This window comes from Bos javanicus, chromosome 7, assembly GCF_032452875.1.
Source record: "Bos javanicus breed banteng chromosome 7, ARS-OSU_banteng_1.0, whole genome shotgun sequence".
NCBI lineage: Eukaryota > Metazoa > Chordata > Mammalia > Artiodactyla > Bovidae > Bos > Bos javanicus.
In genome coordinates this window covers 13,590,625-13,614,774 of record NC_083874.1, presented here as the reverse complement: position 1 = coordinate 13,614,774, position 24,150 = coordinate 13,590,625, and the positions used below count along the sequence as shown (strand labels likewise).

Genomic DNA, 24,150 nt, shown 5'->3' with positions numbered 1-24,150 from the left:
GGTGGTGGTGGTGGTGGTGAGGAAACAAAGTAAAAAGACAGTTCAGTCCTTGCAAATGTCTCCTAGAATGGCAAGCCTCAGGCAGGGGGATGTGTGAATTTGACTTCCTTACAAGTCATTTCACGGGTGGTATGAAATGGAATATCTCTTCTCATATCAACCAACAAATATGTCATATCTATCTGTGACTCTGGCCTCCCCAAATGTGAATTTCTGGGCCACTTCTGTAAGCAGTAGAGAAAGGGCACCATGCCCTTTGCCACACAAAGAATTTAAGAATATGTCACAGTCCTTCACAGGTGGGTTGGGTCAGGTTATCTCCCTGAGGCAGGCCATTATGTACATATAACTCAGAAGCAGCATGATAAGGGTTAAAGTCACAGATCAGATCCGGTGTGAATTCAAAATTAACTCTTCGTGATTACAATACCATTCCACTGAGTAAGAACTAAATAAACAATACTACTTATATGATTTAACTATGCTTACAATAAGGGCAAAATTTAAGGTTCATATGATTTGACTGAAACATTCTGTGACCTGACAGTTTGGTTTTTAATGGATACCTGACAAATCATGTTAGTTTTTCTTTTTTCTTTTTTGGTTGTGCCGCATGGCTGTGGGATCCTAGTTCCCTGACCAAGGATCGAACAAGGGCCGTTGGCAGTTAAAGCATGGTGTCTTAGTCACTGGACAGCCAGGGAATTCCCGAAGCACTTAAGTTTCATCCCTATGTAAGTGGATAATGACTACTTGGAGGAAATGACTCAGTCACATTTATTTCTGATTCTCCAGAGTTTAGTCTTTGGCAAAATGTAGGCAACAATTGTAAGGTAAGGGAGTTAGAGAAGGCAAGGTTCGAGAAAACAAAACAAAACAAAACAAAAACAAGACCGACACTTTACAGGAACAGATCACTTTTAATGAGGTGAGAAGGGGCAGCAGTCAGATTAGTGGGCTGCTGCACTAAATGGAGAAGAGAGTAGGTATATATAGAAAACATATATATGTGGAGAAACATCGTTTTGAGGAGGTCTGTTTTTCCTCATGATTATTTTTGATTAGTTAGCTTTAAACAACTGGGGAAAGGAATTCCTGAGACTGGTTGGAGACTGGGATCCTCTGGGAGCTGAACATAATCTTATTGTCCATTCCTATCTTTAGGGGAGAAAGTTCTTTATAGAACTTTGTATTGAATGGTGGAGAGGACCTCAAGGGGAGTTTTAACTCCAGGCTATTTTGAGCAGTGTAGCTTTCCTTCAACAATAATGCCCACCCCCCCATTCCCCCCCCCAAAAAAAACAAACCCCAAATATGGTAAATATTGAATAAACCTTTCTTTGGTTCACAGAAACAGAGACTAGTCAACATGGCTTGCATGCACTGGTGCTTTCCAGTCCATGCCTATGGGGTGTCCCATAGAACAAAAGACAAGCTAAAATAGCGCTTGTTTGTGCTGTAAACTAAAAAATATAGTCACAACCTAAAAGTAGAGAGTTATTTTATTTGGTGGGAATGTTTAGGAATTTGAGCGTGGGAGACAGCATCCCAGTAACTTGAGAAAACTGCTCCAAGGAGGCAAGTTCAGTCACTCAGTTGTGTCCGACTCTTTGTGACCCCATGAACCGCAGCACACCAGGCCTCCCTGTCCATCACCAACTCCCAGAGTCCACCCAAACTCATGTCCATTGAGTCGGTGATGCCATCAAACCATCTCATCCTCATCTCATCCCCTTCTCCTCCTGCCCTCAATCTTTCCCAGCATCAGGGTCTTTTCAAAGACCTTCGCATCAGGTGGCCAAAATGTTGGAGTTTCAGCTTCAACATCAGTCCTTCCAATGAACACCCAGGATTGATCTCCTTTAGAATGGACTGGTTGGATCTCCTTGCAGTCCAAGGGACTCTCAAGTGTCTTCTCCAACACCACAGTTCAAAAGCATCAATTCTTCAACGCTCAGCTTTCTTTATAGTCCAACTCTCACATCCATACATGACCACTGGAAAAACCATAGCCTTGACTAGACGGACCTTTGTTGGCAAAGTAATGTCTCTGCTTTGTAATATGCTGCCTAGATTGGTCATTGGAGAAGGCAATGGCACCCAACTCCAGTACTCTTGCCTGGAAAATCCCATGGACGGAGGAACCTGGTAGGCTGCAGTCCATGGGGTCCCTAAGAGTTGGACACGACTGAGCGACTTCACTTTCAATTTTCACTTTCATGCATTGGAGAAGGAAATGGCAACCCACTCCAGTGTTCTTGCCCGGAGAATCCCAGGGACAGGGGAGCCTGGTGGGCTGCTGTCCATGGGGTCGCACAGAGTTGGACATGACTAAAGCAGCTTAGCAGCAGCAGCAGCAAGTTGGTCATAACTCTCCTTCCAAGGAGTAAGCATCTTTTAATTTCATGGCTGCAATCACCATCTGCAGTTAATTTTGTAGCCAAGAAAAATAAAGTCAGCCACTGTTTCCACTGTTTCTCCATCTATTTGCCATGAAGTCTGCATATAAGTTAAATAAGCAGGGTGACAATATACAGCCTTGGCATACTCCTTTTCCTATTTGGAACCAGTCTGTTGTTCCATGTCCAGTTCTAACTGTTGCTTCCTGACCTGCATACAGATTTCTCAAGAGGCAGGTCAGGTGGTCTGGTGTTCCCACCTCTTTCAGAATTTTCCACAGTTTATTGTGATGGGAAGGCTAAATACAAGTTTGCAGGCTATATACAAGTCTGCAACAAAGGGAGCAGGCGGTCTGAACATCAGAGATCAGACAGCAAATTAAGGAATTTAGCATTCTATGTATGGGAAGGTGTAAGCCTCCAGGATCAGCTAATTCATTCCTTTCATATGCACCTCAGCCCTCTGGGACCAAATCTTGTTTCTTTGTTCACCTTAAGGAGTGGCAATGTGGCAGAAGGCTGCTTCTTGCATTTCCCTGCCCTCCCATTCCAGTATTCTTGCCTGTGAAATCTCATGGACAGAGAAGCCTGGCGGGTTACCATCCTTGGGGTTGTAGAGTCGGACAAGACTGAGCGACTAAACACAGCACAGAACCCCTCCCAGCTCCTCAGCAATCACTGTGGGGGTGTTGGTGGTGGTGTATCGCAGTTTTGGGAGCCCTCATCCACATTTGGGGGCAAGAAATTGCTGATGTCTGTGCCATTTATAGTTTATTGATATGTCAAGAGATATTTTCATTTCAGAGGGAGAAGTCTATTTCTTATTCAATATATTTCATTAAGAGTGCTTGTGCTTAGTCTCAATTGTGTCTGACTCTTTGTGACTCCATGAACTGTTAGGGGAAGCACACTGACTGAAACTGCCCACCTTGGCCAGACACCATAGTAACCGTTTGCATGAGTTATTTTACAACAGGAGGTCCTGGTAAGGAACACGGAACTAATAACCACCACCAACTGGAAGAGTTTGGGAAAGTTCAAAATGTGACACCACTTGTCCAATTACCTCCCAGAATACTTCTCACTGGCATCCATCTTGGCTGAGCAATGTGTGCACCACCAGGAAGGACTCAGAATGAATGACCAAAGAAAACCCAGAAACTTATCCATTCACCATAAAACCTGAGACTGCGAGCCATGTGGCAGAGTAATTCTCTTGGGTTCCCTTACCCTACTGCTCTCTGCCCGGGTGCCCCTTCCCAATACCATCTCTTGCTTTGTCAGTAAATGTGTCTCCTCAGATCATTCATTTCTGTGTTAGACAAGAGTCTGCTTTCGAGCCCTGGAAGGTGTCCCCCTTCCTGCAACAGACTGCAGCCCATCAGGCTCATCTGTTTCTGAGGATTCTCCAGGGAAGAATACTGGAGTAGGTTGTCATGTTCTTCTCCAGGGGGTCTTCCCGACCCAGGAATTGAACCTGGGTCTCCCACATTGCAGGTGGATTTCTTACCATCTGAGCCACCAGAGAAGTTTATTGCTGTGATCATAGATTGTTATCATAAAAGTTCCTTGCTTTCCTAACATTCTTCAGGCCAGTGTAATGAAAGAGGTGAATAACATAGAAACCATTGAAAAAACAGTTACAAGGAAAAAAAAAAAAACAAAAACAAAACTGGATTTGAGACACTCAGAAATATTGCCAGAAACTATAAAACTCCTAGAGGAGAACATAGGCAAAACACTCTCTGACATACATCACAGCAGGATCCTCTATGACCCACCTCCCAGAATATTGGAAATAAAAGCAAAAATAAACAAATGGGACCTAATTAACCTTAAAAGCTTCTGCACATCAAAGGAAACTATTAGCAAGGTGAAAAGGCAGCCTTCAGAATGGGAGAAAATAATAGCAAATGAAGCAACTGACAAACAACTAATCTCAAAAATATACAAGCAACTCCTACAGCTCACCTCCAGAAAAATAAACGACCCAATCAAAAAATGGGCCAAAGAACTAAATAGACATTTCTCCAAAGAAGACATACAGATGGCTAACAAACACATGAAAAGATGCTCAACATCACTCATTATCAGAAAAATGCAAATCAAAACCACTATGAGGTACCATTTCACACCAGTCAGAATGGCTGCGATCCAAAAGTCTACAAATAATAAATGCTGGAAAGGGTGTGGAGAAAAGGGAACCCTCTTACACTGTTGGTGGGAATGCAAACTAGTACAGCCACTATGGAGAACAGTGTGGAGATTCCTTAAAAAACTGGAAATAGACCTGCCTTATGATCCAGCAACCCCACTGCTGGGTATACACACTGAGGAAACCAGAAGGGAAAGAGACACGTGTACCCCAATGTTCATCGCAGCACTGTTTATAATAGCCAGGACATGGAAGCAACCTAGATGTCCATCAGCAGATGAATGGATAAGAAAGCTGTGGTACATAAACACAATGGAGTATTACTCAGCCATTAAAAAGAATACATTTGAATCAGTTCTAATGAGGTGGATGAAACTGGAGCCTATTATACAGAGTGAAGTAAGCCAGAAGGAAAAACATAAATACAGTATACTAACGCATATATATGGAATTTAGAAAGATGGTAACGATAACCTGGTGTACGAGACAGCAAAAGAGACACTGACGTATAGAACAGTCTTATGGACTCTGTGGGAGAAGGAGAGGGTGGGAAGATTTGGGAGAATGACATTGAAACATGTAAAATATCATGTAAGAAACGAGTTGCCAGTCCAGGTTCGATGCACGATACTGGATGCTTGAAACCCAGAGGGAAAAGCCAGGAAACACATGTATACTGGATTCATTTTGAGACTAATACAATATGTAAAGTTCAGAAATATTGCTGAGGTACCAGGACATATTGCCTCAATACTCAGTTATAAAGTGGAACATATTTGGGTCAGTTCTATTGACATGAATGAACCCAGAGCCTATTATACAGAGTGAAAGAAAGAGAAAGACAAGTACTGTATATTAATGAATATATATGGAGTTTAGAAAGATGGTACCAACACTCCTACATGAAGGGCAGCAAAGGAGACACAGACATAAAGAACAGACTTTTAAACCAAGAGTGAATATTTTGTTTGTGAATTGCTTGAATCCAAAATGTGGACATAGTGCTGCATGGCCATTTACTTGTTTCCTTTCTTTCAATCTTCTCTTCTTTTTCAAAAGGTGTCAAAGCTATATGGAGCCACAGAATCTAACAATTGACTCAGAATTCCTTTTCATGGAACTCTCAGATGATCCAAAACTGCAGCCTTTGCTCTTTATCCTGTTCCTGTCCATATACCTGGTCACCGTGCTGGGGAATCTACTCATCATCCTGGCTGTCACGTCTGACCCCCATCTCCACACTTTCATGTACTTCTTCCTCTCAAACCCATCCTTGGCTGACATCGATTTCACCTTCACCACAATCTTGAAAATGATTCTGGACATTCAGACTCACAGCAGGGTCATCTCCTATGCAGGATGCCTGACACAGATGTCCTTTTTTATGCTTTTTGGGTGTTTGGATGGTCTCCTCCTGACTGTGATGGCCTATGACCAGTTTGTAGCCATCTGTCACCCTCTGCATTACTTGGACATTATGAACCCACGTCTCCATGGCTCATTGGTTTTGGTATCACTTTTCATCAGTCCCTTGGTTTCCCAGATGCACAATTCCATGGTGATAAAACTCACCATGATAAAACTTCATAAATGTGGAAAAACTTCAAAGATGTGGAAATAAAACTTCAAAGATGTGGTGATAAAACTTCAAAGATGTGGAAATTTCTAATTCCTTCTGTGACCCTTCTCAACTCCTCACCCTTGCCTGTTCTGACCCTTTCACCAACAACATAATCATGTATTTTTGTTGGTGCCATCTCTCATTTTCTCCCTATATTGGGGATCTTTTTCTCATTATAAAATTGTCTCCTCTATTCTAAGGGTCCCCTCATCAGGTGGGAGGTATAAAGCTTTCTTGACCTGTGGCTCTCACCTGGCATTTGTTTACTTATTTTATGAAACATGCCTTGGTGTCTATCTCAGCTCAGCCATCTCACAATCTCCCAGGAAGAATTGTGGCCTCGGTAGTGTACACTGTGGTCACCCCCATGCTGAACTCCTTCATCTACAGCCTGAGGAACCAAGATAGCAAAAGGGCCATGTGGAGGTTCCTCAGAAAAACAATCTGTTTTAAATTTTTTTTAAAAAAAAAAAAATTCTCATTCATTCTAATTTTTCTTTGCTAACCACACGGAGCTTAAAACACTCTAAGATTTTTGTAAATTAATTTTTATTGGAGTATTTGCTTTACAATGTTGTGTTAGCTTCTGCTGTACAGCAGAGTGAATCAGCTATATGTTTGCATAGATCCCTTCTTTTTTGGATATCTTTCACATTTAGGTCTCCACAGAGCATCGAGTAGAGTTCCTTGTGCTATGCAGCATGTTCTCATTAGGTTGAGGATAGAAACTGAAATTTGTCTATTTGTACTCTTGTGTAGTACAGCAAGGGCAGAGATTAGGCACAGCTCTACTTTGTACAACATTGAACAAATTACCCAGTACCTCATAAGGAAGAGTAAAGTCAATTTAACAATTATACATCCAGTATTTTTCTTCTGTCTTGAAATTTCTATAGACACTCTAAGAAGACTTGCAAAAGAGAGAAAAAATATGGTTTGCTTTAAAATCATAAAAATATGGTTTGCGTTTATTATCAGGACATTCAATAGAATCTTTTTTGCTCTAATGGTAACTGCAAGATTAAGACTCATAGAACAAAGAGTGGGGTTTGACTATTTGTGCACATAGTAAAGGGATAAAAAGTGAGGACAGAAATTTCTCAATGACACATCAAACACTGAATGTGAATAGATTACTGTTTTCTTTACAGATAGTCATCATGTAAGGAAAACCAAGGCAAGTGCAAAGCAAATCACTAATTTACTACGTAAAGACCAATATCCATCTTTCATATACACCGTGTATTCTACACTCATCCTTAGCACTGACTCTAATGTCTGATTCCCTCTCCCCACAATGCTGTTACTTCAGTTTAACACTTTTACCACTGCCCACGTATCTTATAGAGCCCCAATATTCCCCTCATCTCTCTATAATCAACTCTACTCAATCACCATTTGGGCTTCCCTTGTGGCTCAGCTGGTAAAGAATCTGCCTGCAATGCGGGAAACCTGGGTTGGATCCCAGGTTGGGAAGATCCCCTGGAGAAGGGAAAGGCTACCCACTCCAGTATTCTGCCCTGGAGAATTCCATGAGCTGTATAGTTCATGGGGTCACAAAGAGTCAGACATGACTGAGTGAATTTTACTTCACTTCACTTCAAAGATAACTCAGGGCTTCCCGGGTAGCTCAGCTGGTAAAGAGTCTACCTGCAATGAGGGACACTTGGGTTCAATCCCTGGGTTGGGAAGATCCCATGAAGGAGAGCATGACAACCCACTCCAGGACTCTTGCCTGGGGAATCTCACGGACAGAGGAGCCTAGCAGGCTACAGTTCAAAGGGTTGAAAAGAGTCAGACAACTGAAGTGACTCAGCGCACATGCATAGCCCACATGCATAGTAATACATTTTGCTGTGGATGAATTATTTTTGATGTCCCAACATTCAGTGTCTTCCTCTCATCGACAGTGAGGTTTCTGTGTGGTGGGCACTATCTGAGGTCCTCCAAACTCCTGGTTTTCCTACCCCTGTGTGTTTCCCTGCAACTGAGTGTGAGATGTACTGAGTGTGAGACCCACTTCCAACAACAAGAATGAGGAAGAAATGTTGGGAAGTAATAGGGAACAGAGTACAATAATCTGGCTATTTTCCTGGTGCCTCTCTCTGGTATTCTTGATGGCTCACATTGATAAAACCCAGCTGCCCCACTAGGAGGCCATGTGTCAAGGAACTGAAGGAATTCTCTGGATAATATTGTGTGAACAGGTGACTCTTATCAACAACCTTATGAATGTGCTTGGAAGTGGACACTTGCTGATCCAGCCTTGAGATGCCTACAGCCCTGGCTGTCACCTTGATTGTGACCTTCTGGGAGATACACTGAAATATTTAATTAAAGTATCAGTTATTAAATTGTAAGTAAAGATCAATAGTTTTCAAATATGCCAATGTCAATAAGAAAAAAAAAAACCTTAGAACTCAAGATTCATCTGTTTGGTGGTGATTTAGTTGCTAAATCATGTTTAACTCTTGTAACCCCATGTGAAGTTTCATTAAAATTGGCCAAAATAAGAGAAGCTATCCTTCAGTTCAGTTCAGTTGCTCAGTCGTGTCTGACTCTTTGCGACCCCGTGAATTGCAGTACGCCAGGCCTCCCTGTCCATCACCAACTCCTGGAGTTCACCCAAACCCACGTCCATCGAGTCAGTGATGCCATCCAGCCATCTCATCCTCTGTCGTCCCCTTTTCCTCCTGCCCCCAATCCCTCCCAGCATCAGAGTCTTTTCCAATGAGTCAACTCTTCGCAAGAGGTGGCCAAAGTACTGGAGTTTCAGCTTTAGCATCATTCCTTCCAAAGTAATCCTAGGGCTGATCTCCTTCAGAATGGACTGGTTGGATTTCCTTGCAGTCTAAGGGACTCTCAAAGTCTTCTCCAACACCACAGTTCAAAAGCATCAATTCTTTGGCACTCAGCTTTCTTCACAGTCCAAATCTCACATCGATACATGACTACTGGAATAACCATAGCATTGACTAGACGGACCTTTGTGGGCAAAGTAATGTCTCTGCTTTTTAATATGCTGTCTAGGTTGGTCATAACTTTCCTTCCAAGGAGTAGTTATTTAATTTCAGAGACTTTTAATTTCAGAGGCTGTGAAAATGCAAATTATGCCATATCCATAGTATATACCTAATGCTTTGTAGATTTCATGATTGATACTATCAAATTATAGATATCAAAATAACACATTGCATGGCTAAATTGAGGGGAAAAGTCTGAATTTTGTGTTAAGATCTGGCAAGTGAGAGGTAATAAGCAAGAATGTAGGAAAAATTTCTCCTGAGGACAAAAGGGACCCAGATGGTTCCCAGGACATTCACTTTTCTCCGTTTCATGTTCCACTAATATTAACAAGTCTCCAGAGATTGGGACAACATGGGCCAACTGGCTCATGATGAGCTTCAGGCACTGAACCCTAAGGTCATATCATTGTAAATAATTGGCCAGTGCCTTTAGCTCGTTAGTTTGCCAGTTCTAATATTGTGGCTCCACACCTGCCTTGATGCTGATGCAGGGCTCTCCTGTGTATCACAAACCAGTGGTCATTGGAAACTGCATGACTTGAGCTGTACAGTGGGGTCTGCAGTACCCAGTAGAGAGGAAAGTCTACCCATTTCTAGTTTGTTTCCAGGGAATTTTTGTTGAGATCATGTTGGTGCAGTGAATCTGGGGACATATTACAAAGCAGATGGGCAGGACCTGAGCCTTGAATGGCTTGGAGCACACAGTCTTTATAGAGCATGAGGCTTGTGTGGTGGGCAGGATCTGAGATGTTCTCACTGATCTCAACTTCTGGTTTTCATTCCATTGGGTATTTCCTCACATCAAGTGTGAGCTAAAGTAAGGAAATGAAAACAAGTTATCCTTAGAAACAATGATTAACTCTGAAAATGGAAAGTGTACACATCCTTGGCATGGACCTCATGCTGCATAGATTTCATGATTGATACATGGATTTTCAGCTCTCAAAACCACACACTGAGTGGCAAAATGAGAAAAAATCGGACTTTATGTTAAGATCCTGTGACTTGGAAGTAAGGAGCAAGAGTACAGGAAATTTCCTCCTGAGGAGAAGAGGGACCCAGACTCATCCTAGGACATTCACTTTTCTCCTTTCCTGGTCTATTAATATTAACAAGTCCCCAGAGATTGGAATAATATAGACTAGCTAATGATGAGCTTTATGCATTGAGCCCTAAGGTCATATCATTGTAAATAATTGGCCAGTGCCTCCAGCTCTTTTGCTTTGCCTGTTCTCATGTTGTGAATCTACACCTCTATCTCCATCCTTTGTAGGAACCTACAACAGAATGTCCAGCCTGAGTCTGTCTTCCTGTCCGTCCTGAGGAGGGACCCTGAGACTTCATCACACACTAGGCAGGAGAGAGGCAGTGAGTCTGTGCTCCTTGGTCATGTTCCGGCAGAGATGCAGCCCAGCCCAGTAAGTGCTGAGGGAGATAATGATGATGAAGGGAGTTTGGGAACAATCTGCATGGGTTTGGAATTGTTTTATATTTATTGCTTGAGTACATCTGCATAATTTCTCCCCAATTTATGTACACACATTACTATTATTTTAATTAGAATAGAGAAGTGAAATATTTTATGTAACATGTACCAGTTCAAGGGGTTTTCCTGGTGGCTTAGTGGTAAAGAACCTGCCTGCTTATGCAGGAGATGTGGGTTCAAATCATGGGTCAAGAAGATTCCCTGGAGAAGGAAATGGCAACCCACTCCAGTATTCTTGCCTGGGAAATCCCATGGACAGAGGAGACTGGTAGGCTACGATTCATGGGGTCTCAAGGAGTCAGATGCAACTTAAGGACTAAACAACAGCAACCAGACCATGAGTTAGACAATGTTAAAACCAAGTTTGAAGCCAATGATTTTAGACAGACTGACTGCAGATGCAAGGTAGGGAAGTCCCTCTGCCACCTCAAACCATCGTGCCACTTCCTTGTCAGTCCCGGCAGAGATTCCCTGCTCACTGTGCCCTTCCCCTTGGAGTTTTCTGGAGGGTACAGTGGAGAGCAGTAGGTAGCTATTGCTGTGTCAGCTTTAGGAAGAACATATGAGATCACAGGCAAAGACCAGAGAAATGATTGCCACCTGATACTCCAGGGTAGATCTCTCTGTTGACATTGTTTTTGGATTTCACTTCATCTGTCCACTTTTTCCTCTGCACTGATGATCAGCTGACTCAGTCATGAAAGCAGATACAAAATCAGAGTCTTGTGGTCCATTCCTACTCAGGTAAATGAAAACAGTTTAAAATAATATACTCCAGATGTATATGTTGCTCTATCTCTGTACTTTTGCTGAAAACTTTCAGAAAGTCTGAAAACAGTGAAATTTGGTGTATGAGACTCAGAGAAGAAAAACTTTATTTTGAATCTTTTATGCTCCACTAATTCTTAGTGTGTTATAGGGAAATTTCTTAGAATCTGTGAGACTTAGGATTGTCAACAGACTTGATTCCTCATTGATACAAACCCACTGAATTAGGACTAAAGAAATAATGGTAGTCCTCTGTGCAATAACTATATGATGGATGAAGAAAAGGAAAAATACATTTTTTATATTTTGTTACTAATAATGATAAGGCTAATTCTCCTGTCATCAGATTTAATTGTCTCTTCATCTTATGCTATGGTTTCCTCACATCCCTGACAGGAGATTTTTGCTTATTTTATTGTTTAGTTTATTGTGATTTTTGTTGGTACAAGTACATTCTTCATAATGAAGAGAAATGACTGAGGCTTATTTATTTCTGATTCCTCAGAGCCTATATCTTGGTAGCACAGTGGAGGCGACAAAGGTGAAAAACCCATTTTAGTGCTGAATAAACCCTTCCAGTTTTCATTGAAACAATGTGTTGGCAATATAGCTTCCACACAGTGGACCATTCACGCTAGTGTTTTCATCCTTTTCAGAATGTCCCATAGGACGAGAGACAAGTTAAAACATTGCTTGTTTTTTTCCTGTATCCTAGGGCTTTCTTTGGGACCTATCATTTTCTATTCAATAGCCTCTACAGCATTCAATCTCTGAGAAGTCATTGAAGAAATTTTCATGAACATATGGGAAAAAAGAGTCAGAAAAGAAGAGGACATGCACATCTTGATGCATGAGCCAAGATGTATTTTAGGATTTTGTGTTTTCTATACTCCAGCTTTGAGACAGGAAAGGCTTTGATCTCTTTGCCTTGGAGCCCATGAAAGGTCATTAAACTGGGGGGAGTTTATTTTATTAATGAGTATGATGTCCCAATAATGATTGAAATTCTTTATACAAATGATTGATTATTTATTAAGTTCCACACTTCCCTTTAGGTGTGATATACACTGTAGAGGCAAATATTGGACTGAATTTCCAGGAAGGAACAGAAACACAGAGAGTGGAGATTTGCACATACTCCACTTACAGGGGGTGGAAGACCCAGAACTCAAACCCTGGTCTGCTCATTCTTACAAAAGTTCTCAGTCACCTCCACTGTACCTAGTAAGAGTTTCTTCTCAAATCTACTTGGGTCCCAGAAGTGACAGGGAAGATAAATGGTTTCATCTTCTTTTGGTTCAAGGGGTGTATCTGTGAATTATGAAAGTGACACAGCAGTTTACAGAGGCCATAATGACCCTAAAATGGAGGATTATAGGGTTTTCAATGATTAGCCATGCATTTTGCTGTCCAGTTTTGAAATCTAAGGTTGACAAGATTTCTTATATAAGATGAAAATGTGCAGCTAATGTGAAATTATCACAAGACACACTTCAAAGATCTTTTCAAAAGATACCTTATTAAAAGTGCAGTTGTCAAAAATGATTTTTTCATTGAAACAAATATTAGTAATTACTAATATTAATTAGTAAAACTGATTATGAATCAATTATTAGAACTTGAACGACTAATTACCACTCACATATTACATACAAATCTTCATTTGTTTGATATAGAGAGAGGTAAAAAAATTTTCATAGGATTGTTGTTAGCAGAACTGATATGAATAAAAATATAATACATATAATATAAATTAAATATTCACTTTATATATAAACTATATTAAAGTATGTATTATTGCCTTTAATACATATGTCAAAGATATATTTTACATTTGTTAAATTTATATTGCTTTCTATAAATGTAAATTTATGAATTGATGAAATGTTGTCTTTCCTTATGCAAAAATGTGTGTCAGGAAAATGAGGTAGTTGTATGTATTTTACAGAGAGATGGAACCAAAATGTCATGTAAAGAAGTGCATTTCAGGGGCAATATGGATAGTATTCTGTTTAGACAAGATTTTATGAAAGCTGGTTTTGGATACATAAATGAATACTGACATTATGGAAACATTTACAAGGAAACAAATCCATCAACCTCACAACACTGGTTGCTTTCGGGGATGTGCATGGAGAAGATGGGATTGAACTGAGATGCCATGAAAATTTCAATGTTTTAAATTTTTATAATATGTGACATCTGAAGCAAATATTATTAATGTCCATATTTTCAAAGTAGGTGAAGTATTCATGATAGTATTAATAGATATAATAGTCATGGACCTTCTTCTCAGTGTTGTGCAGTATTCTAAGGTGGTGTTTATCAAGCCCAGCTTCACAGAAGGGAGACCAAGAAATTCACATGTAGACATTCTGGAACTGGTTCTAGACTGAGGCTGGGGTAACTGAGTATTTTTAAAATATGCACATATAAATAATAGATCAACTGGACCTGAAAACCACTGGTCTAAGCAACATTAATGATTTTTCTTTAAAAGTTCTTGCAATAGTCCTATTAGGTAGGTTCAATTACTATAATAATTTCATGGATAACGAAACTGCCCAGATGTGTTTTCATTATTCTATTTTGATCTCTTAAACAAATAAATTATAGTTTGAATACCAAAATAATGAACCAGAATTACCTTTTAAAGGCAGAAGTGTAAGAATTGCAATCCCTGAATCAGGAAGGATTGACATGGAAATTTGTTGCGTCGCGATAAGTAGGTTGAGTTCTGACCTGACTGTGAAACCTCCCCTGAAACTCCTCAACTATAAATAAGAGAGTTTATGATCAGGAGAACAAGATCACCAGGTAAAAGGCACTCAACATCAGTTAATATGAAGACATGCAAGGACAAATGTAAATTAAATATCATCTTATATCTGTTAGGATGGGTATTATATTAAAAAAAAAACACAAATGTTGCTGAGGATATGGAGGTAAGTGAATCTTTGTACTTGGTTGGTGGGAATGAATATTTATAGACACTAGAAAAACAGAATGGAGGTGGCCTAAAAAAGAAAAAACTGCAATGAACTGAAATAGAACTACCACAGGACCCAGCAACTGCACTTCAGAGTACGTGCTAATAAAATGAACTCAAAAGCTTTAAGACATATATGCGTTCCCTTGTGCTTATGATATTATTTTATTTTTTTAATTTAATTTAATTTATTTATTTTTTATTTTATTTTTAAACTTTACAATATTGTATTAGTTTTGCCAAATATTGAAATGAATCCGCCACAGGTATACCTCTGTTCCCCATCCTGAACCCTCCTCCCTCCTCCCTCCACATACCCTCCCTCTGGGTCGTCCCAGTGCACCAGCCCCGAGCATCCAGCATCATGTATCGAACCTGGACTGGCGACTCGTTTCATACATGATATTATACATGTTTCAGTGCCATTCTCCCAAATCTCCCCACCCTCTCCCTCTCCCACAGAGTCCATAAGACTGATCTATGCATCAGTGTCTCTTTTGCTGTCTCATACACAGGGTTATTGTTACCATCTTTCTAAATTCCATATATATGCGTTAGTATACTGTATTGGTGTTTTTCTTTCTGGCTTACTTCACTCTGTATAATAGGCTCCAGTTTCATCCATCTCATTAGAACTGATTCAAATGTATTCTTCTTAATGGCTGAGTAATACTCCATTGTGTATATGTACCACAGCTTTCTTATCCATTCATCTGCTGATGGGCATCTAGGTTGCTTCCATGTCCTGGCTATTATAAACAGTGCTGCGATGAACATTGGGGTACACGTGTCTCTTTCCCTTCTGGTTTCCTCAGTGTGTATGCCCAGCAGTGGGATTGCTGGATCATAAGGCAGTTCTATTTCCAGTTTTTTAAGGAATCTCCACACTGTTCTCCATGGTGGCTGTACTAGTTTGCATTTCCACCAACAGTGTAAGAGGGTTCCCTTTTCTCCACACCCTCTCCAGCATTTATTGCTTGTAGACTTTTGGATCGCAGCCATTCTGACTGGCGTGAAATGGTACCTCATAGTGGTCTTGATGTGCATTTCTCTGATAATGATTGATGATGAGCATCTTTTCATGTGTTTGTTAGCCATCTGTATGTCTTCTTTGGAGAAATGTCTATTTAGTTCTTTGGCCCATTTTTTGATTGGGTTATTTATTTTTCTGGAGTTGAGCTGTAGGAGTTGCTTGTATATTTTTGAGATTAGTTGTTTGTCAGTTGCTTCATTTGCTATTATTTTCTCCCATTCTGAAGGCTGTCTTTTCACCTTGCTGATAGTTTCCTTTATTGTGCAGAAGCTTTTAAGTTTAATTAGGTCCCATTTGTTTATTTTTGCTTTTACTTCCAATATTCTGGGAGGTGGGTTATAGAGGATCCTGCTGTGATGTATGTCAGAGAGTGTTTTGCCTATGTTCTCCTCTAGGAGTTTTATAGTTTCTGATCTTACGTTGAAATCTTTAATCTATTTTGAGTTTACTTTTGTGTATGGTGTTAGCAAGTATTCTAGTCTCATTCTTTTACAAGTGGTTGACCAGTTTTCCCAGCACCACTTGTTAAAGAGATTGTCTTTAATCCATTGTATATTCTTGCCTCCTTTGTCAAAGATAAGGTGTCCATAGGTGCATGGATTTATCTCTGGGCTTTCTATTTTGTTCCATTGATCAATATTTCTGTCTTTGTGCCAGTACCATACTGTCTTGATGACTGTGGCTTTGTAATAGAGCCTGAAGTCAGGTAGGTTGATTCCTCCAGTTCCATTCTTCTTTCTCAAGATAGCTTTGGCTATTCGAGGTTTTTTGTATTTCCATACAAATTGTGAAATTATTTGTTCTAGCTCTGTGAAGAATACCGATGGTAGCTTGATAGGGATTGCATTGAATCTATAAATTGCTTTGGGTAGTATACTCATTTTCACTATATTGATTCTTCCAATCCATGAACATGGTATATTTCTCCATCTATTAGTGTCCTCTTTGATTTCTTTCACCAGTGTTTTATAGTTTTCTATATACAGGTCTTTAGTTTCTTTAGGTAGATATATTCCTAAGTATTTTATTCTTTCCATTGCAATGGTGAATGGAATTGTTTCCTTAATTTCTCTTTCTGTTTTCTCATTATTAGTGTATAGGAATGCAAGGGATTTCTGTGTGTTGATTTTATATCCTGCAACTTTACTATAATCATTGATTAGTCCTAGTAATTTTCTGGTGGAGTCTTTAGGGTTTTCTACGTAGAGGATCATGTCATCTGCAAATAGTGAGAGTTTTACTTCTTCTTTTCCAATTTGGATTCCTTTTATTTCTTTTTCTGCTCTGATTGCTGTGGCCAAAACTTCCAAAACTATGTTGAATAGTAATGGTGAAAGTGGACACCCTTGTCTTGTTCCTGACTTTAGGGGAAATGCTTTCAATTTTTCACCATTGAGGATATTGTTTGCTGTGGGTTTGTCATATATAGCTTTTATTATGTTGAGGTATGTTCCTTCTATTCCTGCTTTCTGGAGAGTTTTTATCATAAATGGATGTTGAATTTTGTCAAAGGCTTTCTCTTCATCTATTGAGATAATCATATGGTTTTTATTTTTCAATTTGTTAATGTGGTGTATTACATTGATTGATTTGCGGATATTGAAGAATCCTTGCATCCCTGGGATAAAGCCCACTTGGTCATGGTGTATGATCTTTTTAATGTGTTGTTGGATTCTGATTGCTAGATTTTGTTAAGGATTTTTGCATCTATGTTCATCAGTGATATTGGCCTGTAGTTTTCTTTTTTTGTGGGATCTTTGTCAGGTTTTGGTATTAGGGTGATGGTGGCCTCATAGAATGAGTTTGGAAGTTTACCTTCCTCTGCAATTTTCTGGAAGAGTTTGAGCAGGATAGGTGTTAGCTCTTCTCTAAATTTTTGATAGAATTCAGCTGTGAAGCCGTCTGGACCTGGGCTTTTGTTTGCTGGAAGATTTCTGATTACAGTTTCAATTTCCATGCTTGTGATGGGTCTGTTAAGATTTTCTATTTCTTCCTGGTCCAGTTTTGGAAAGTTGTACTTTTCTAAGAATTTGTCCATTTCTTCCACGTTGTCCATTTTATTGGCATATAATTGTTGGTAGTAGTCTCTTATGATCCTTTGTATTTCTGTGTTGTCTGTTGTGATCTCTCCATTTTCACTTCTAATTTTATTGATTTGATTCTTCTCCCTTTGTTTCTTGATGAGTCTGGCTAATGGTTTGTCCATTTTATTTATCCTTTCAAAGAACCAGCTTTTGGCTTTGTTGATTTTTGCTATGGTGTCTTTTGTTTCTTTTGCATTTATTTCTGCTCTAATTTTTAAGATTTCTTTCCTTCTACTAACCCTGGAGTTCTTCATTTCTTCCTTTTCTAGTTGCTTTAGGTGTAGGGTTAGGTTATGTATTTGAATTTTTTCTTGTTTCTTGAGGTATGCCTGTATTGCTATGAACTTTCCCCTTAGGACTGCTTTTAAAGTGTCCCACAGGTTCTGGGTTGTTGTGTTTTCATTTTCATTCATTTCTATGCAAATTTTGATTTATTTTTTGATTTCTTCTTTGATTTGTTGGTTATTCAGCACCGTGTTGTTCAGCCTCCAATTGTTGGCATTTTTAATAGTTTTTCTCCTGTAATTGAGATCTAATCTTACCGCATTGTGGTCAGAAAAGATGCTTGGAATGATTTCTATTTTTTTGAATTTTCCAAGGCTAGATTTATGGCCCAGGATGTGATCTATCCTGGAGAAGGTTCCATGTGCACTTGAGAAAAAGGTGAAATTCATTAATTGGGGATGAAATGTCCTATAGATATCAATTAGGTCTAACTGGTCTATTGTATCATTTAACGTTTGTGTTTCCTTGTTAATTTTCTGTTTAGTTGATCTATCCATAGGTGTGAGTGGGGTATTAAAGTCTCCCACTATTATTGTGTTATTGTTAATTCCTCCTTTCATACTTATTAGCATTTGTCTTACATATTGTGGTGCTCCCGTGTTGGGTACATATATATTTATAATTGTTATATCTTCTTCTTGGATTGATCCTTTCATCATTAGGTAGTGACCATCTTTGTCTCTTTTCACAGCCTTTGTTTTAAAGTCTATTTTATCTGATATAAGTATTGCTACTCCTGCTTTCTTTTGGTCCCTATTTGCATGGAAAATCTTTTTCCAGCCCTTCACTTTCAGTCTGTATGTGTCCCCTGTTTTGAGGTGGGTCTCTTGTAGACAACATATGTAGGGGTCTTGTTTTTGTATCCATTCAGCCAGTCTTTGTCTTTTGGTTGGGGCATTCAACCCATTTACGTTTAAGGTAATTATTGATAAGTATGATCCCGTTGCCATTTACTTTATTGTTTTGGGTTCGAGTTTATACACCATTTTTGTGTTTCCTGTCTAGAGAATATCCTTTAGTATTTGTTGGAGAGCTGGTTTGGTGGTGCTGAATTCTCTCAGCTTTTGCTTGTCTGTAAAGCTTTTGATTTCTCCTTCATATTTGAATGAGATCCTTGCTGGGTACAAGAATCTGGGCTGTAGGTTATTTTCTTTCATCACTTTAAGTATGTCTTGCCATTCCCTCCTGGCTTGAAGAGTTTCTATTGAAAGATCAGCTGTTATCCTTATGGGAATTCCCTTGTGTGTTATTTGTTGTTTTTCCCTTGCTGCTTTTAATATTTATTCTTTGTGTTTGATCTTTGTTAATTTGATTAATATGTGTCTTGGGGTGTTTCGCCTTGGGTTTATCCTGTTTGGGACTCTCTGGGTTTCTTGGACTTGGGTGATTATTTCCTTCCCCGTTTTAGGGAAGTTTTCAACTATTATCTCCTCAAGTATTTTCTCATGGTCTTTCTTTTTGTCTTCTTCTTCTGGGACCCCTATGATTCGAATGTTGTAGCATTTAATATTGTCCTGGAGGTCTCTGAGATTGTCCTCATTTCTTTTAATTCGTTTTTCTTTTATCCTCTCTGATTCGTTTATTTCTACCATTCTATCTTCCAATTCACTAATCCTATCTTCTGCCTCTGTTATTCTACTATTTGTTGCCTCCAGAGTGTTTTTAATTTCATTTATTGCATTATTCATTATATATTGACTCTCTTTTATTTCTTCTAGGTCCTTGTTAAACCTTTCTTGCATCTTCTCAATATTTGTCTCCAAGCTATTTATCTGTGATTCCACTTTGATTTCAAGATTTTGGATCAATTTCACTATCATTATTCGGAATTCTTTATCAGGTAGATTCCCTATCTCTTCCTCTTTTGTTTGGTTTGGTGGGCGTTTATCCTGTTCCTTTATCTGCTGGGTATTCCTCTGTCTCTTCATCTTGTTTAAATTTCTGAGTTTGGGGTGTCCTTTTTGTATTCTGGCAGTTTGTGGAGTTCTCTTTATTGTGGCGTTTCCTCGCTCTATGTGGGTTTGTACAGGAGGCTTGTCAAGGTTTCTTGGTTAGGGAAGCTTGTGTCGGTGTTCTGGTGGGTGGAGCTGTATTTCTTCTCTCTGGAGTGCAATGAAATGTCCAGTAATGAGTTATGGGATGTCTATGGTTTTGGGGTGACTTTGGGCTGCCTGTATCTTGGAGCTCAGGGCTGTGTTCCTTGCTGCTGGAGAATTTGCTTGGTATGTCTTGCCCTGAAACTTGTTTCACCCAGAGAGGTTTACAGCGTTATATGGAGAAGAGAAGAGTGAGGAGGGAGTTAGAGGTGACCTGAATGAGATGAGGTGGAATCAATAGAGGAGAGAGTGGGCTATTCAGTAATCTCTTCTTTATGTGCACTCCACAACTGGCCCGCTCAGAGTTGTTCACGGAGTTATACAGAGAAGAGAAGAAGGAGGAAGGTGGCAGAGGTGGCCAGGAGGATAAATGGGGGGAATGAAAAGGAGGGAGACAGATCCAGCCAGTAATCAGTTCCCTAAGTGTTCTCCACCGTCTGGAACACACAGAAATTCACAGAGTTGGGTAGAGTAGAGAGGGGTTAGAGAGGAGACACAGGCGACCTGGTGGAGAAAAAGGAGAGTCCAAAGGGAGAGAGAGCAGTTAAGCCGGTAATCTCGCTCCCTAGTGAAAAATGGGTACTGAAGTTTGGGTTCTTAAAGGTACAAACTTGGTAACAAATACATAAAAGCAAAAATTAAAAATCTAGAGTAGAGTTTGGGATTTCAAAAATACGATGTTAAAGAAAAGAAGAAGGAAAAGAAAGAGAGAAAAAATGAACAAACAAAAACAAACAAGGTCACGAAAATTATAAAGAAAATATAGGTACAAGATTGATAACTAATACAAAAAGCAAAAGTTAAAAACCTAGAGTAGAGTTTGGAATTTCAAAAATACAATGTTAAAAAAAGAAGAAGAAAAAGAAAGAGAGAGAAAAAAAACAAACAAGAACAAAGTTGCATAAATTATAAAAAAAATACAGGTACAAAATTGATAACAAATACGAAAAAGCATAAATTAAAAATCTAGAGTAGAGTTTGAAATTTCAAAAATACAATGTTAAAGAAAAGAAGGGCAAAAAAAAAGGTCAAAAAATTATAAAATATATACATATATGAAGTTTGCTTTAAAAATAAATACGGTCTTTTTTTTTTTTTTGCAAAGTATTCGGTTATAAAAGTGGGAATTAAAGGAATAATAGATGACTTAAAAATTTTCTTTAAAAATTAAAAAAAAATAATTAAAAAAAATGAAAGAATGATCATACAAATAGTAAAAATATATCTAGGACTTTCTCCGGTTTTGTTGTGAGTGTTGTGGGTTCAGTTCATTTTGGCTAGTTCCTTGGTCCGACTTATATTTCTCAAGATCTGTAGGCCCCTTCCTATGTAGTTGGTTGTAACCACAGGGTTTTAATCTATTGCCTGTAGCTTCCAAGGCGGTTCCCTCTGTTACAGCTTCTGTTTGCTGGTCTCTTCAGTGTCTGGTTTCCACCCTGACGCAAAGAGGACTTGAAGGACACTTTTTTTTTTTTTTAGGCTCACTTGTTCAGTCGCGCTGTGGGGAGGTAGGGAGGGATGTTGCAAACAAATAACACTGGCGTGTGCTCGCAGTGCCTCAGCCACACTGGGTCCCCCCCTCCCCCATTCACGGCGCGTGTAGCCTCTCTGCCCACGCTGCTCAGGCTCTAGGTTGCTCCGCCTGGAACCATCTGTGGCTGGCCCTGGGCTGCCTGTACTTCCCAGGTCCAAGCCGCTCAGGTTCAGGCACTCGGGTAGTTCTCAGAGGCACAGACTCTCAGTTGGGCCTGCGTTTTGTGCTCTTCCCAGATCAGAGCAGCTCAGGTGATGAGGTGTTTAGCAAGCGCGATTGCTGCAACTTATCGCCTCCCCACCGCTCGTTTATCTAGGTGTGCACCCGCACACCTTCTCAGGCAGATGTTGACCATCCAGACCCCCAAGAAGTTTTAGTTAGCAAAGAAGCCTGCTTACAGTTTTATAGATAATGTCTCTCTGGGGCTGCGATTGTCCCCTTCCGGCTCTGGCTGCCTATCACCGGAGGGGGATGGTCTGCTGCCGGCTATCTCTGTTCAGTCCTTTGTTCCGTGTGCGGGCCTAGCGGTGTCATAGGTTAGGGCTGGCTTTTTGCGTGGTAGATATCCCACAGTCTGGTTTGCTAGTCCAAATTATTTCACTCAGATAGCGCTCGGGGTATTCAGGCCAGATTCTTGCGATGCAGCCCGCGCCGCGCCTCACTGCCCAGCCCCCGCTTGCTAATGGCGGATGCAGGTGTCTGTGCTGCTTCTCCGCTGGGGGAGTTACCATAGGGCTCGCAATGTGCAGGTTTTAATTGTTTATTTATTTTTCCTCCCTGTTATGTTGCCCTCTGTGCTTCCAAGGCTCGGCACAGATTCAGCAGTTAGAAGGTTTCCTGGTGTTTGGAAACTTCTCTCTTTTTAAGATTCCCTTCCCGGGATGGAACTCCATCCCTCTCTCTTTTGTCCCTTTTTTTGTCTTTTATATTTTTTCCTACCTCCTTTCGAAGACTTGGGTTGCTTTTCTGGGTGCCTGATGTCCTCTGCCAGCATTCAGAAGTTGTTTTGTGGAATTTACTCGGCTTTTAAATGTTCTTTTGATGAATTTGTGGGGGAGAAAGTGTTCTCCCCGTCCTACTCCTCCGCCATCTTAGCTCCTCCCTTATGATATTATTTTAAATAGTGAAATGTGGATATGTGTCTATTGACAGATGAATAAAGAAAATGTGCTGTGTATATATAAATGATGGGCTATTATTTAGCCATAAAAACAAGGAAATCTTGCCATTTGTGACAACATGGATGGACCTAAGAAATATTTGCACATTAAAATATATACACCAGACATAGTCAAATACTGTATGATCTCACTTATGTATGGAAGCGAAGCATATCAAGCTCTTAGCACTATAGTTTAAACTGTAGTTGTGAGGATTGGTGGTGGAGAAAGTGGGGAGACGTTGGTCAAAGGGTATAAACTTTCAGTTATAAAATGAGTAAGTTCTGTGGATCTAATGTACACAGTGCAGAATTATTAGCTATAATCACTAGGCTGTGATTATAGCTAATAATTCTGCACTGTGTTGTTGAGATTTGCTAAGAGAGGTTGGCTTACCTGTTAACACACACACACACACACACATACACACATGCAAAGAAACTATGCGAGGTGACAGATATATTAATTAACTTGACTGTGGTAATCATTCCCTGTGTGTATATGTATTTAAATCATCCTTTTGTATATCTTTAAAACGTTTCATCTCAAACAACCCACCCAAATATACGCCATTTTGTCAATCACGTCAATAAACTGAAAAAAAGAAAAACAATGAAGTAGTATTATCCTGTCAGTACAGAACAGAGTTCAAGAAATGTAAAGTGGTCTCATACTTCAGACATTTTACTGAGATGGTTCGAAACAAATAATCCTGTATAAGATAAAAAATTTCAAGAGGGTTACTTAAATTTCATTATCATTTAATCATTGACAATACTGTGCACATGAACATTATCTATGTAGTCACCAACACATTAGATCTTTTCCTCTTAATTAAACAAAGTTGATTAGAATTTCAAGTCCACCAAAGTCAAAGATATGGAGTATATACTAAATGACTTCTGAAAGACAGCTCTGATATTTGACTAATCTCTATTTCATGAAGGAAGGAAGACAGAAAAACAAAGGGTGAATAAAACTCTGAAGATCAAAAAAATGTTTCCAGTTATGAACATTCATCTTTGATTTAGAATCCAGGTGACATAGTCTTGAATTTCATAGAGATTTGTAAATAGAAAAGTGAGAGAAATATCTAGAATTGTATTTGAGAAAATAAGATCTTTATAAATGACAATTTTTTTATATTTGAATTATTATATATTTCTTAAATGGGGAAGGGGATCTCTTATTCTATAAGGGAGTCTCTTATCATCTCTAAAGAAGTAGGCTGTATTTAACTGAGGTCATGAATATATTACCTCTGACGTTCTTATTTCTTTCACTTTTCAGTGAAGTTTTATAAAGTAAGAGTGCATAGACAGATGTGAATAACACAGAAACCAATGAAGAAAGAATTCTAAGCAGATAGTATTTGTCACACTGAGAAATATTGCTGAAGGAAATGGGGTGTATGATCTTAGAAATGAATTGCTTGAATCCAAAATATGGACACAGTACTGCATGTCATTTACTTGTTTTCTTTCTTCCAAATCTCGTTTCTTTTTTAAAGGTGT

General features: G+C 39.4%; 1 pseudogene; it reads left to right on the top strand.

The window, feature by feature from the left end:
- The first annotated feature begins 5,626 nt into the window (after window positions 1-5,626).
- On the top strand, window positions 5,627-10,718 carry LOC133251892 (olfactory receptor 7E178-like; annotated as a pseudogene).
- The last annotated feature ends 13,432 nt before the right edge of the window (window positions 10,719-24,150 follow it).